Below are 11,670 nucleotides of genomic sequence, written 5' to 3' on the forward strand. Positions count from 1 at the left end.
AAATGCACCACCAGCATGCTAGTCTACTTGACTAGATTTTTAAATTCCAAGTTTATGAGCATGATAAATTCTCCAATTCCATCTACATTATATTTAGATAGGGCTGTTGCAGAGATGTAATGGATTAATATATGTATTAGAAGAACGACCAGATCAACAAGTTCTTAACTGACAAAGACAGAAATAAAGTGTAGATATCGACACTCTACCCAAAATACTATAGTTGACTTGACTGATATTCAAACCCTATCAGAATGCAATCTCTTCATGGTTCATACTAGTTTGCTTCATTTCATAATATCTAAGTATTTTAGTAAGAAACTATTTATTTCACATTTAGAGTCATGTGTTTCTGACTAAATTCATTGTCCTTCTTAGAACTTAATGTTTATGGCATGTAAATGAACTATCCCAATTCTTACCCCAAGTCCTGAAATGTGGAGAACTTCTATAATCAATGAATTAAATGTTCCTCATTGTGGATCTACATCCTTTTCTCCCCTAAGTGTGGCACTTTTTTTTTTCGCTTTTTTTTTTAATTTATTTTTTTTTATTTATTTTTAATTAGAGAATCACCGTGAGGGTACAGTTACAGATTTATACACTTTTGTGCTTATACTTCCCTCATACAAAGTTCGGAAACCCATCCCTTCACCAGTGCCCATTCTCCACCACCCGTAAACCCGGCGTCCCTCCCACCCTCCCCACTCCCATCTCCCCCCCACCCCACCCTGCCACTGTGGCAGGGCATTCCCTTCTGTTCTCTCTCTCTAATTAGCTGTTGTGGTTTGCAATAAAGGTGTTGAGTGGCCGCTGTGCTCAGTCTCTAGCCCTCATTCAGCCCACAACTTCCTTCCCCCACATGGCCTTCAACTACAATGTAGTTGGTGATCGCTTCTCTGAGTTGCCCTTTCCCCAGAACATGAGGCCAGCCGCGAAGCCATGGGGTCAACCTCCTGGTACTTATTTCTACGGTTCTTGGGTATTAGTCTCCCATTCTGATATTCTATATACCATAGATGAGTGCAGTCTTTCTATGTCTGTCTCTCTCTTTCTGACTCATTTCACTCAGCATGAAACTTTTCATGCCCATCCACTTACCTACAAAATTCTTGACTTCCTTTTTTCTAACAGCTGCATAGTATTCCATTGTATAGATGTACCAAAGTTTCCTCAACCAGTCATCCGTTTTGGGGCATTCGGGTTTTTTCCAGATTCTGGCTATTGTAAACAGTGCTGCGATGAACATACATGTGCAGATGTTGTTTCGATTGTACTTTTTTGACTCTCTGGGATATATTCCCAGCAGTGGTATTGCTGGGTCAAATGGGAGCTCAACCTCTAGTTTTCTGAGAATCGTCCATACTGTTTTCCAAAAGGGCTGAACTAGCCGGCATTCCCACCAGCAGTGTAGAAGGGTCCCTTTCTCCCCACATCCTCTCCAACAGCGGTTGCTTTTGTTCTTTTGGATGTGTGCCAGTCTCTGTGGTGTGAGGTGGTATTTTTAATTAGAGAATCACCGTGAGGGTACAGTTACAGATTTATACACTTTTGTGCTTATACTTCCCTCATACAAAGTTCGGGAACCCATCCCTTCACCAGTGCCCATTCTCCACCACCCGTAAACCCAGTGTCCCTCCCACCCTCCCCAATCCCATCTCCCCCCCACCCCACCCTGCCACTGTGGCAAGGCATTCCCTTCTGTTCTCTCTCTCTAATTAGCTGTTGTGGTTTGCAATAAAGGTGTTGAGTGGCCGCAGTGTGGCACTTTTTAAGATATGGACATCATTACTATTCTGTCTTATTACTTCCTTTGTTTTTTTCTTCTATTTCCTTCCTGCAAGAAATAAAAGGAGAAAATGACTTATGAAGGAGAGAACATATTTGCCTTTGATAATTTAAGACGTTTACATTGGGCGGTCTTTTCTAATGGTTTACAATGAACATCAATGAACATTGTAAATCATAATGACACCATTTATTGCATGAAAGGTCCCTAATTAGTTAATCTCACTAAAGAAAACACCCTCAAATCCCAAGAGAGTCATTGTCTTGGAATTTTTGGAGTTCCTGTCCTGGGAAACTAATTTAACAGAAAACATAAGGACAAATTGTGCTGCCTTCCAAAAAATGGGATATTTTTCCATTTTATCTCATGCTATTGTCTTAGAGAAACTTGAACTTTGTTTCTCAGTCTGTAATAAAATATTTGGAAGTTTGGGAACACTCTATACACAGTGAATATATATATATGTATACATATATATATTTCCCTCCAGTGGTGATATTTCAATGAATTAATCTCTTACAAATCTTATTTAGCTCTGTGAATATGCTTGTTTTACAACATGAACTAAGATCCGTCATATTTACACATAGTTTGAATATTTATAAAGTAAGAAATTTCATTATTAGTTTGAAATATCTTAATCTTATATTCTGACAACTTATTGGTCATATGTATATCCTCATTGAGAAAGTGTTCTTCAGCTCTTTCCCATTCTTTGATGGGATTCTTTGTTTTATTGTTGTAAACTTTGAGAGTGCTTCATATGACTTGATTATTAACTCTGGTCAGTTATATGGGGAATAAATAATTTTTCCAGTTACTAGAGTTCTAGAGCATCTTTCTATCGTAGTCTTCTGTCCTTTTGCTATGCAGAGGTTTCTAAATTTGATACAGTCTCATTCATTTATTTTTACTTCTGCTTTCTTGCTTAATGGCATTGAGTCATTGAAGGTGGCTCTAGAGTCACTATCCCCTGTTCATAGACTGGAAGGATTATCATTATTCAAATGACAATTCTACTCAAAGCACTATAAAGATTCAATAAAAAGTACCAATAAAAAGTACTGGGCCTTGTTTTAAGGATAAGGACTAAATACTGTTAATATTTATATGGAGTAATAAAATATCCTGAATGGAAAAAAGAATCCTTAGGGGAAAAAGAAAATGGAAAACTTTTTCTCCCAAACTTTATATTATGAAGCTATAGTAATCAAGAGGCATGGTACCCAAATGAAGGCAGACTCTCAGGTCAAATAGAATTGAGAGCTCAGAGACAACCCTTACATCTCTGAGAAACTGTCACTGTCACTGTCAGCCCGTTGCTCATCAATTCGTTCAAGTAGGCACCAGTAATGTCTTTCCTTGTGAGACTTGTTACTGTTTTTGGCATATCCAATACGCCACGGGTAGCTTGCCAGGCTCTGCCGTGCGGGTGCGATACTCTCGGTAGCTTGCTGGGCTCTCCGAGAAAAGATCTAGATCTAGATGTACATGTATCTAGATATATGAATTGGAACAAGGAATAGTGCTGGGGAAACTAGTCACATGCGAAAAAGATATATCTAGATGTCTATCTCACACCATACTGAATAGTTAGCTCAAAACCCATTAAAGACCTTGATAATTTCCCAAATCCATAAACTATGTTGAAAAAATATGTGCAGAATTCTTAATTTGCAGATATTTTGCAAACACCGATGCCTGGCTTCTAGTCCTGAGTCTCTGATTGAGTTGGTTTGGGCACCATATGGTTCTTATGCAGAGTCAAGACTGAGCACCTCTACTTGAGAGCAATAATGTTCAAGATGGGTTGAGTTAGTTGTAGAGAGTGAAGATATACCTGTGATGGCAACAGGAGGAAGAGTGAAGATATATCCGTGATGGCAACTTCCTCCTGTGCCACTGGACTACAACAGTATTCGAGAGCAAGACACTGAAGAGTACAGTTAGATGGATTTAGGCACCTGACTCAAAAGTTAAATTATAGGGATAATGTCAAAGACTCTTGTAACTACCTTCTCTTTCACTTTTCTCTTGTCCTGAAAATTGCAGAATTGAGAATTTTATGAGACCGTTCATGAATTAATCAGTTATATTCTGGATATAGAATTTTAATGAGTTGTAGAATCAAGGTGTAGGGTTTTAATTTTTTTCTATTTATTGTATTGTTAGTTATATTTACTGACTACACAAGACTAAGACTTTAAGTACTGTGGTCTTTACAATCAAAGATTTTTCTTTTTTTTTTGTTTTTGTTTTTTTTGCTTTTTGGGTCACACGCAGCGATGCTCAGGGGTTACTCCTGGCTTTGCACTCAGGAATTACTCCTGGCGGTGCTTGGGGGACCATATGGGATGCCGGGGATCGAACCTGGGTCGGCCGCGTGCAAGGCAAACCCCCTACCCGCTGTGCTATCGCTCCGGCCCCAGATTTTTCTTTTATGATTTTTTGGTTTTAAATTTACCTCCAGATATATATTCTTAAAAAGCTCAAAGGCATAGAGACCTTAAGTTCCTCATGTTTTAATGTGAATGTAAACTTGCTTTCAGTCTTGAGTAACAGCTTTGTTAGGTACAAAATTTGGAGCACCACATTTTATCACCAAACTTCGTGAACATTATTCTTTACTAGTCTACTGCTGAATGTACACGAAGAAATACGTGGTGGGCTGATTTTCATCACCTCCTATAACTTGGTAATTTTCTAAATGATGAATGATACTTTTTAAAAAAATATGTAAATTTTTGCAACATAGTGCACAAGTAGATTTTGACTTTAACTTTTTCACTCCAGGAAAATATAGGTGAAACATTTTATATGTACTTTTTAATTTCCCTTCTTTGGGATTGATTTTCTTTAGTGACATCAATTCAATCTTCCATCTGTGTTATATACTCACTACTCCTTTTTAACTCTTTCAATTTTGATTTTGATTTGTAAACTTAGTTATTTTGTTTTTCACAAGTCTTCAGTAGCTCACGGTCTCATTCTATAAATCCTTCATAAATTTATGTTCTGTTATTGCCTATATCAAAGACTTGTACTCTAGGCTTTTGTTTCATAGATCATTTTTCCCAGTGAGCACTTAAATTTCATAATATATTAGTCCACAATTTCCATCTGCCATAGAAAAATATTTTCCTACTATCTTCCTCTGCTGTTTGTTTTCACTGGTACACTAATCATGTTTTATTTCAATATTTTGTGTTTGTGCTAATAAATTTTTATTACAAGAAGTTAAGGCTATAATAAATCAGGAATAGTTATTTGTGGGGAGATGTTTTGGAAGAAGAATAAGACATGTCCTAACTAAATGAGAATTTTAGTCATCGATAACATAACTATGTGTGTGTTCATAAGTGTTTAATTCTTCACCATCATCAAAATAATGTAAATTTTAGTTTATCATTAGTTTAGCATTTATTTTTTACCAATTCATTATGTACTAATGAACATTTGAATATAGAAAATTATTTTCCAATGGTAAATTTGTTATTTGTGCCTATATAATAAAGTCTGAATTTATAGCACTTAATGATAATTATTTGGGTTTGATCAGGCAATTTCTTCTATTATTGGGTAAAACCCCAAAACAAACTAAAAATATTATCTTCCAATACATGAACATGATTAATCATTCCATTTATTTTCATGGAGATTTATAATTTCATCTAGTAGGACTTTTTTATCTTTTGCTAAATTTATTCCTGAGTATTATTTTAAATGGGTTTTTTAGCTTAACCTTTTAAGCTGTTTTTTGGATTCTACTATATTTTATTGAATCACCATGAGATACACAGTTGCAAGGCTGTTCATGATCAGGTTTCAGGCTTATGGGCCACACACGGTGGTACTCAAGACTCGCTCCTGGCTCTGCACTCAGGGGTCAGTCCTGGTGGGCTCTGGGGACCATATGGGATGCTTTGGATCAAGCCCAGTTTGGCAGTTTGCAGAGTGAACACCCTGCATTTTGTACTGTAGCTCTGGTCCTACTATATATTCTTTTGTAATTTATACGTAGACGTTTAGATCATCTGGGAATAATTGTATTTCTAATAATTGATATAAAGTTTCTTTGGGTTTCTCTACAAAGAGAACCATATTTCCTAGAGGTAATGAAAGTAGGATTTCTATGAAATTCTAATTCTCATGCCTTTAATAACAATGTTAAAAGAAACAGCTAGATAAATTGTGTGGATATGTGACTTTTTATCAATAAACTAGTTTGTTTTTAATATTTATATTATGAAAAGAATGTTAGTTTCTTTTAAACTTAAGGGCATACATATCAGATAATTCATCTCCAAATTATTTAGCCTTAAGATACATGTCTGTACAGTGATTTGCTGATTGACTTCCATAAATTATTCATTTGTAAGAGCTAGATATTAGAAAAATATGAACGTCTATTAAAAGGTCGATAGAGGAACACCTTGTTGAATATATATGTGTATATATGTGTGTATGTGTGTGTGTACAGGGTAATATTACTGAGCCAGTGAGATCACCTAGTATTTGCCTTTTTCCTTCTGACTTATTTTGCTTAATATGGACTCCTTCTAGGTCCATCTAAGGTATATTAAAGCACAAGATTTCATCTTTTAGAGCTGAATAGCTTTCATTTATGATATTATGTTTCAGGTATGCTGCACCTTATAATTTGACCTCTGCATTCACTGAGAAATGATTAGCTCCTAAATACAATTCACATGCAACATCAAAAAATTAATTGCCATTTACCTAATCACCAACCCCCTGTGTTTATATACTACATTTTTACCCATTTATCCATTGATTGGCTCTCTTATAAATAACACCTTTATGAACTTAAGGATACACATGTATTTTTAAGGAGAATTTGTACATTCCTTAGAATATTCTTTAGGGTTAAGGAACAGTTGGATCATATGGGATTTGGTCTTAACTCTTTGAGAAGTTGTATGTTTTTCACGCTACACCAGTGTACGTTTCTACTCACAATTTATAAGGGTCCTCCATTCTCTACATCCTTGACAACACTGCTATTTCATGTCTTCAGGAGAAGAGCTGTTATCATAGAAATGAGATAATAGCTCACTAGTATTTTGATTTGCATTTCCCTAATAGTAATAATGAGCCTCTTTTCATGTGTCAGCCACTTTGTATGCCTTCTTCGGAGAAATTATTCAGAACATCTTCCCACTTTAAAATTGGATCTGAATGGTAGTCCAGTATATAGGACATTTGCCTTGCACACGGCCAACCTGAATTTGATCCCTGGCACCCTCTACAGTTCCCCAAGCCAAACAGGAGTAATCCCTAGTGCAGAGCCAGGAATAAGCCTTAGCATTGCTGACTGTAGCCCAAAGAACAAAACAAAATTTATAGAATGTCATCTAGATAGCCAACTCTGTAAAAGTTTAAAAGGCTTTACAAATCAAAGGAGCTTTTCAAATATTAATTATCAAAATATAATAATAAGAATATCTCATGACACTCTAGCTTACTATGCATATATGTATATATATATATGTGATAGAAACACTACCTGAATTAAAACCTATGAGATAGTTTCTATGATCACAATTTACATATGAAATTAGTAGTCATAAAGATAAAATATGACCTTCTTAGAGTCATGTAACTTTTGAGTAACTTGGCTACAATTCTGTGTGACATCAAAGGCTTATAGAAGGGAGTTAAAATTTCATTACCAATGTACTAAAATTTCTAAGGAATCTTTTAAGAAGAGCTTTTCAAGCTATATTTATCATACTTTGTTCTTGTAAGAGTATTATGAGTCAGTAATGAAAGCTTCAATTGTTTTCTTTTGCATGACACATAGAAAAATAATACACGGAACCAGTGTTATTCAAAGGTAAAGTTAAATGGCTCTATTTCTCCTGAAAGGGCTCAATTTTTCTCTTGGTTCTGTCATCAGTGTGCATAGAAGTGATTTATTCCCATAGAAATTGAGATAGTGACTGGTTTAGAACATTATTCTTTTATTTCACTACAGATTCTAGAATCACCAATCCAATGTCTGAGGAAAAGAACAGTACAGCAGTTCAAAGTTCATTCTCTTGGGATTCTCTGAATTTCCAAAGCTCACCATTTTCCTCTTTCCAATATTCCTAGGAATCTATATCATGACAGTATCCTGGAACGTGGGGCTAATCACACTCATTACAATGGACTCCCATCTACACATACCCATGTATTTTTTTCCTCAGTAATCTTTCCGTACTAGATATTTGCTATGTTTCCACTATTTCCCCCAGGATGCTGTCAGATTTCTTCAAGAAACAGAAATTCATCTCCTTTCTAGGGTGTACCATGCAATACTTCTTCTTCTCTGGCCTCGGTCTGACAGAGTGTTGTCTCCTGGCCTCCATGGCTTATGACCGATATGCTGCCATTTGTAACCCTCTGCTCTACACAACCATCATGTCTCCCACGCTCTGTGTGCAGATGGTGGTGGCTTGTTGCGTAACTGGATTCTTTGGCTCATCAATCCAACTGTGTGCCTTATTTCAGCTCCATTTCTGTGGGCCAAATGTCATCAATCACTTTTTCTGTGATCTTCCTCAACTACTGATTCTATCCTGCTCCTACACCTTCTTCTTTCAAGTTATGACCTCAGTGCTCACAGTGATCTATGGACTGACATCTGTTTTGGTCATCATGGTATCCTATGGTTATATTCTTGCCACTCTTTGAAGATCACTTCAGCTGAAGGCAAGTCTAAAGCCTTCAACACCTGTGCTTCTCACATAACAACAGTGACCCTATTTTTTGGCTCCGGTATCTTTGTTTATATGTATCCTAACTCTGGTGATTCCTTGAGCCAAAACAAATTGGCATCAGTCTTATACACTGTTATAATCCCCATGCTCAATCCATTGATCTACAGCCTGAGGAACAAGGAAATCAAAGAAGCTTTAGGCAGATGGAAGAAAAGAGCCTTTTCCTGCTGTTATTAGTTATGGAATTTATCGCAGGTTTATGTTGCCTGAGAAAGAGCAATTAAACACAGAGATCAATACTCTACCAATTGTGAACTACAAGACAGTGAACACACTGTTCTAATAGGAACTAACAATTGCCACAATGACAGAAAAAATGAATGAGAACTGTGTGGGAGCTCTATCTCTCCATTCTTTACCAGTTAAGGGTCTAAGAAATCATTAAGCCAAGCAATCTTCAGAAATAATGTAGCTAGTTGTTGTGGTGTAATCTTTCACTTTCAATATTCCTTCCCTACCTACTTCAAGGTTCAGAGATGCCAAGACTACACAATGATGCCAGTAGTACAGCAGACCTCACTATCCAGTTTTAGATGGAGGGGATTACTACCAATACTGAGAAAATTTTAAAAATAATTCCTTATCTGATTTTTAATATGCTCTTCATCTCTGAAAATGAAATTTCAACTTATTCACTTGTGGGTTAATTCAAAGCAAAGGTAATCATACTGCATTAAAAATTTGTTAACTTATACAAAATAATCTAGGAGTGTTTAATATAATATAGGAGTATTTAACATCTGTTAAGGTTTGTGACTACTTGGTTCTATAATCCCTGGATAATTCCTTGACTACTATAGCTACAAAGTCATCTTTGTTCTGTATCTTCATCTTACAACCAGAAAGGAGAAAAGAAACTGACATTATGTTGATGAGATAATTTAGTGCCTGATTTTGGCTCCTCTAACAATTTCTTAATGCTCCTTTTCTTTTATTTTATGAAAATCTTTATTTTGTAATGTAATTTGCAACATTTTCCATATAATTATTTTAAACTTAAACACTACCACTGCACCATGTCAATAATCTACTATTACTGTGTCAAGAACCCCTCTGCCCGCCTCTATCTCCATAGATCTCTGTTCTGTTAGCAACATGTCAATGCTTGTTACCTTTAGAAACGATCATTCATGATCTTTTACCTTCTCACTCACTTCACTTTGTATGATACCCTCAGACTTCATCTAGGTTGCAACTAGTTGCATGACTTCACCTTTTTTATAGTTGTATCATGTATATGTGTATATATATCATATATATATGTATATCATATATTACATATATGTGTGTGCCTCATTAATTTCCTTATTTATCTGTTGTGTCATGGAAATTCTATTCTTAATTTTCTGAGAAATCTCATTCTCACACCATTTTCCTTAAGGACTGAACCATATAAAATTCCTATGAACATTGAATGGTTGTCCCTTTTCTATCACATCCTTGTCAACTCCTGTCGTTGGGAGAGAGGAATATTGGGGGGATAACCAGTGCTTAGAAAGTCTGGGGGCCCCACCTATCATTCTCTACCAACTGGGTTGGTGCTCAAAGGATCTCAGGATGCAGTACTACTCAGGACCAGTGATGCCAGGGATTACCAGACAGCCTTTCAATGTGGGATCTCCAGGGCCACACCCCTCTGTGCTTGTAGTATTCCAAAGCAAAACCTGGCAAACTCAATGTTTGGGTATTTCCCTTCTTTCTGATGAGTCCATTCTCACTGGTATTAGACAATTTCTCATTGTTGTTTTGATTTGAGTTTCCCTAATAATCAGTGATGATGAAACCTTTTTTGTATGCCTCTCAGTCATCTTTTCAACTCCTCTGAAGAAGTGTCTGTTCAACTTCTTTTCACAGTTTGACTGTTTGGCTCTTCCTGTGAAAAAATTTTGAGTCCGTTAAATACAGTAATGAAAACAGGCAGAATACACCACCATATTGGCCTCACTTGAATTTTCAATGAGGTGAGCTCTTGGACAAAGAAAACAAAAGCAAAGAAATAATTGGACGAGATTAAATTTGCTGTTAAAGGAGAAAAATAGGATGTTATTTCTCCAATAATTAATTAATCTAAGGTAGACAGTAAAATTAACACTAAGGAGCAGAATTGGTATATAAATAAAATTTAGATTTGACTATTCCCCGTGTAGCCATGACTGGAATTACAAAGCATATTAGCAGCTGGATCAATAGCACAGCAGGTAGGGTACTTGCCTTGCTGCGGCCGACCCATGTTCAATTCCTCCATCCCTCTTGGAGAGCCCAGCAAGCTACTGAGAGTATCCCATCCGAATGGCAGAGCCGGGCAAACTACCAGTGGTTTATTCGATATGCCAAAAACAAGAACAAGTATCACAATGAGACGTTACTGGTGCCCCCTCAAGCAAATCGATGAACAATGGGAGAACAGTGCTACAGGGCTACTAAAGAGTTAGAGCTGAGACAGAAGATATATTACATTGGTCTTTCAATGGGATTATAATATAATCTTGGATGAGGAATAACAAACATATTTAAAAGATTGTTTCTTGATTTTTCTAAAATCATTGTAGAATTAGATATTTTTCCCTTTTTATTCAAAAAAGAAAATTCGAAATCTCCATGAGAATTTGTGTGGTAAGAACTTGAACCTTTTGGGGACCCTCTGTGCCTAAAGACTTTGATTCCAGAGACCTAACACATTCGGGCATCCAGTGCAGCTTCTTATAGCAATGCACTGGGACTGTGAACTTGGCTACAACTTCGTGCTTCCCGGGAGTGGATCTTTCCTCCCCACCATGTCTTCCTGTGGGAAAATGGCGGCGGCGGCAACATCCACATGGTAGGAGTCGTCTTCTAGACTTCTAACCCAGAGATATATGATTTTTACACTTGGGGCTCCTAGGGAATCATAGGAAGTGGGTGTAACTGGCGCGCCCTCGGCCAAGATAAATTCGGAGCTCCTGAGAGTGAATCAGACCCTCTGCGCCTAAAGATTTTTATTCCAGAGACTTCTTACAGCAATGCACTGGGACTGTGAGCTGGGCTATGCAATTTCTGGCAGAATTTTCCCTAGACTTTATACAGAAATCCAAAACCGCTCGGACGCTGCCGCTTCCA

General features: G+C 36.8%; 1 pseudogene; it reads left to right on the plus strand.

Moving 5' to 3' along the window:
• Positions 1-7,807: 7,807 nt before the first annotated feature.
• Positions 7,808-8,751, plus strand: LOC129405790 (olfactory receptor 1440-like; annotated as a pseudogene).
• The last annotated feature ends 2,919 nt before the right edge of the window (positions 8,752-11,670 follow it).

This window comes from Sorex araneus, chromosome 6, assembly GCF_027595985.1.
Source record: "Sorex araneus isolate mSorAra2 chromosome 6, mSorAra2.pri, whole genome shotgun sequence".
In the NCBI taxonomy this organism is placed as follows: Eukaryota; Metazoa; Chordata; class Mammalia; order Eulipotyphla; family Soricidae; genus Sorex; species Sorex araneus.